This window comes from Gossypium arboreum, unplaced genomic scaffold (genome assembly GCF_025698485.1).
Source record: "Gossypium arboreum isolate Shixiya-1 unplaced genomic scaffold, ASM2569848v2 Contig00213, whole genome shotgun sequence".
NCBI lineage: Eukaryota > Viridiplantae > Streptophyta > Magnoliopsida > Malvales > Malvaceae > Gossypium > Gossypium arboreum.
In genome coordinates, this window is record NW_026440330.1 from 2588 (window position 1) to 7532 (window position 4945).

Below are 4945 nucleotides of genomic sequence, written 5' to 3' on the forward strand. Positions count from 1 at the left end.
GGCGACCACATAGGCCATTTTCACATGGCTTAAAGTTTACAACCCGCAGTTCAACAAAACATAATAGCCTATACATGCCAAATGTTCTTCAACAACGAAGACAATACCAAAAGATTTCCAGCCGGTGTGATGACTTCAACAGCGGTTCCGAGCACGCAACAATCTGAGTCAAGAGACCTAAAATGGGTGACAAGAAAACACTGAGTGAGTTTATAACTCAGTAAGTCATAAGCATTCAACAACCACCCATTGATAAAGTTATCACAACATGAAACAATAAACGAGGCTAGGTACTCATCCATATCGAAACTATACCGTAATTCCTCGGACCTTTTGGTTCAATCTCATACCAAGTCATACATCCACATTTCATATTTATACAATAAGATATTTGAGGCACTTTACACCCCAACTCATTCACACCACAATCATACAATTGCAATCATCACATAGATCTAAGGCTTACCAAGTTCAACCTCGAGCATGAACGTATTTCCTATTCGTCATGAGCTCAAGGTACTTACCCGATCCGCTGTCCATACTCAACTCGATGGAGACACACCCTCCATATAATTGTTCGATCGGAGATATATATATACATATATATAGAATGCACACACAGTGCTCATTACTCGATTCGCACACTTAGTGCCATGCAATTTAAGCCCGCACACATAGTGCCATACCCTTGAGCTCGCACACCCAGGTCAGTATATTTCCAGCATGCACACTTAGTGCCATATATTTCCAGCATGCACACTTAGTGCCAATCTCGTCACCGTACACACGTATTGCCCAAGACACTTAGTGCCGAAAGCAAACTTTCTACACATTTCACTATTTCTTTTACATTCAACAAATGTCATCCTCCATACACATACATTTTCATTTATATATATATATCATCCCATTAAACACAATTGCATAGATTTTACAATCATTTAAGCAATATCAAACATATGTGTAATGACTTACCTTATATCGGATGAAATGATTCCCAATCTACTACTCGATTATCTTTGCTTTGCCTTTGCTTGGTTCTCCCTCTTTGGATGTCTTGATCTAAAATGAATACATTTAGTAGTTTAATCTTCTTGCTGGATTTTTATGTGTATAACTTAATGGTTTTCACCCATTTCACAACTATCTTTGTTCAAAATATCAAAATCTCAACCAACATTTGTTTAATGCTTCAAGGCCAGAATGCATGGTCACCATTAAGCTAATCTAGTCTCAAGTATTTTAATCCTAACATACAACATCATGAATCAACTCAACCTTATAAGCCAATATTACTCCTACAACCGATTGTAAGGAGTTAACAAAGGAAATATATTTTACAAACATATACACCCATATGGCCGATTTTACCAAATCAAATTTAACCTTACTTATCTCAAATTTTCATTTCATACTATCATCCCCATGACATAGCAAGGTTTTGAATCATGGACTAATTAGAACTAAAACTAGCAACTAAGAACATGCATGAATCTCATGGCACCATATTAAACATACCTTAATCTAGCTACAAGGATGGCCAACCTATTCCAAACCAAACATGAGCAAGGACCCTTTCTTCTCCCTTGAGATTTTGGCAAAAGGATGGAAAAAAGATGAACAAAGCTTTTTTTTTTTTTTTTCTTTCTCACTTGCACGGCAATGGGGAGGGAGGAAAGCCTTCACACACACACCCTTTTTTTTTATTACTCATGCACCTTATTTTATTTATTTCAACATAAAACACTCACCCAACATGTTTCATGACATGTCTTGCCCATGCTTCCTTGTCATGGCGGCCACTAGCACTTGGGGGGATTTTGACATGCAAGTCCTCCTTTTGACTACATGTACTATTAGGTCCTTATAGATTAGCCTATCATTTTTCAAAAGTGACATACAAGTCCTACTAAGCGAATTCACATGCAATCGACTAAACGAAGCTTGAAATTTTTACACATTCAGTAAATACATATTCTAGACAATAAATATTACGTTCAAACATTTGGTGACTCGGTTTAGTGGTCCGAAACCACTTCCCGACTAGGGTCAATTTTGAGTTGTCACACTAGGTTGGCGTGATTGGGCACCGTAACTCCGACTTAGGTTCATCCCAGACGCCTTGATTTGCTTACCAAAATGGCCCACTTGAGCTCTCGATTCGTGGCGCGACTCAGCGAAGCGAAGCACCATCCTACCTATTTAAAGTTTGAGAATAGGTCGAGGGCATTGCGCCCTCGATGCTCTAATCATTAGCTTTACCAGATAAAACTTCGCTAAGGGCTCCGGCTATCTGAGGAAACTTGGAGGAACCAGCTACTAGGCAGTTCGATTAGTCTTTCGCCCTATACCAAAGTCAGACGAGCGATCTGCACGTCGAGATCGCTGCGGGCCTCCACCGGACTTTCCTCTAGCCGCCCGCTCGAGGCATAGTTCACCATCTTTCGGGTCCCGACAGTGCATGCTCTCCTCAAACCCTTCTCAAAAGATCAAGGTCGGTCGGTGGTGTACGTGAGGATCCCTCAATCAGCTTCCTTCGTCTTCGGGTTTTCTAGCCGTTGACTCGCTTACATGTTAGACTCCTTGGTCCGTGTTTCAAGGCGGGCGAATAGAGCCCCATGGCCGACGCCTGAGCACGCAGTGTCAAGCACGCCGAGGCGGCGCGTCTTTGGATCCCCTGATCGGCGACAGCGTCTCCACAGCATATCAAAGGCCGGGCTTGGCGCCGCCCACGACCAGCGTCGGTCCACGCCCGAGCCGATCGGCGGACGAGCTCTCGCCGTTCCACACCCAAGGGGCACATCGCTGGCCCCCATCCGCTTCCTCTCGACAATTTCAAGCACTCTTTGACTCTCTTTTCAAAGTCCTTTTCATCTTTCCTCGCGGTACTTGTTCGCTATCGGTCTCTCGCCCGTATTTGCCTTAAGCGGAATTTACCGCCCGATTAAGGCTGCATTCCCAAACAACCCAACTCGTGAAGCGGCGCCTCGTGGTGCGGCGAGGTCCGAACACGACAGGCTCTCACCTCTCTGGCGCCCCTTTCCAAGGACTTGGGCGATCCGCCCGAGGCGCTTCTTGAGACTACAATTCGAGCGCGGTGGTGCGATTCTCAAGTGGGCTTTTCCAGTTCACTTTCGCCGTTACTAGGGAATCCTTGTAAGTTTCTTTTCTCCGCTTATTGATATGCTTAAACTTCGTTGGGTAATCACTTTGACACAGGGTCGCGATGCGATGCCGAAAGGGTTTAAGGGTCTCGATCGACAAAGCGCACGACGACGAGCGAGGTTGCTTACGGCATTACCACCGATCGTCGCGGCGATTATGCCGTTAAGGACTCAAATTTAGGCCAACCGCGGCTATGGCGCGACGGAAGGCCAATTTTTGCCAGCGGTCCAGCCGAGTCCCAAGGATCGGGGTTGGATAGGGGCGGACGATGCGTGACACCCGCAAAGCGTGCCCTCGACCTAATGGCTTGGGGCGCAACTTGCGTTCAAAGACTTCGATGATTCACGGATTACGCAATTCACACCAAGTATCGCATTTTGCTACGTTCTTCATCGATCACGAGAGCCGAGATATCCGTTCTTTGAGTTGTTCTATATACTTTGCGACAAAGAACAACATCAACGAAGCATCGACACCATGACGGTGCGACGGCGGAGATGTGTCCCTTTTTCATTTCGATTCCTCGGCGCGATTCGCGCGATCCTGACACCTCACCCCACCCAATGGGCGAGAGGGGCGGCGGGGCCGGTCGCTCCGACGCGAGGATAGCAGCGGTGACGATGCACCCGCACCACCTCCGATGTTGTATCCAGCGCGTTCACGGGTCGATTACGCTAAGCGAGTTTCGACAATGATCCTTCGCGCAGTTCACCTACGGAAACCTTGTTCGACTTCTCCTTTCTCTAAATGATAAGGTTCGATGGACTTCTCGCGATGTCGCGGGCGGCGAACCACTCGCGTCCGCCATCCGAACACTTCCGGACCATTCAATCGGTAGGGAGGTGACGGCGGTATGTACAAAGGCGGGGGCGTAGTCAGCGGTGATGACTCGCGCTTACTAAAATTCCTCGTTGAAGACCAACAATTGCAATGATCTATCCCCATCACGATGAAATTTCAAAAGATTACGGGCACGTCGGCCAAGGCTATAGACTCGTTGAATACATCGATTATGGCGGCGTTGACCCGAACATCTAAGGGCATCACAGGACTGTTATTGCCTCAAACTTCCGTGGCCTAAAGGCCATAGTCCCTCTAAGAAGCTAACCACGGAGGATCACCTCCGTGTAGCTGAATAGCAGTGAGGTCTCATTAGTTAGCAGAATTAACCGGACAAATCGCTCTACCAACTAAGAACGGCCATGCACCACCACCCATAGAATCAAGAAAGAGCTCTCGATCATCAATCCTTACTATGTGCGGACACGGTAAGTTTCCCGTGTTGAGTCAAATTAAGCGCATGAGCTCCACTCCTGATGGTGCCCTTCCATCAATTCCTTTAAGTTTCAGCCTTGCGACCATACTCCCCGGAACCCAAAGACTTTGATTTCTCATAAGGTCTTGGCGTGAGTCCTAAAAGCAACATCCGCCGATCCACAGTCGGCATCATTTATGGTTGAGACTAGGATCAGATGTCGATCGTCTTGAGCCCCCAACTTTCGTTCTTGATTAATGAAAACATCCTTGGCAAATGGTTTCGCGGTTGTTCGTCTTTCATAAATCCAAGAATTTCACCTCGACTATGAAATCTGAATGCCCCATTGTCCCTTAATCATTACTCCGATCACGAAGGCCAACACAATAGGATCGAAATCCTATGATGTTATCCCATGCTAATCTATACAAGCGTGAGGCTGCTTTGAGCACTCTAATTTCTTCAAAATAACTTAGGAGGAACGACCCGACCAATTAAGGCCGGGGGCGCATCGTCAGCGGCGAT

At 46.3% G+C, this 4945-nt stretch overlaps 1 non-coding gene across 1 annotated transcript; it reads right to left on the minus strand.

Moving 5' to 3' along the window:
• Positions 1-3438: 3438 nt before the first annotated feature.
• Positions 3439-3593, minus strand: LOC128288424 (5.8S ribosomal RNA). The gene has a single exon (XR_008278750.1). It is a non-coding gene; the product is annotated as a 5.8S ribosomal RNA (ribosomal RNA).
• Positions 3594-4945: the final 1352 nt, after the last annotated feature.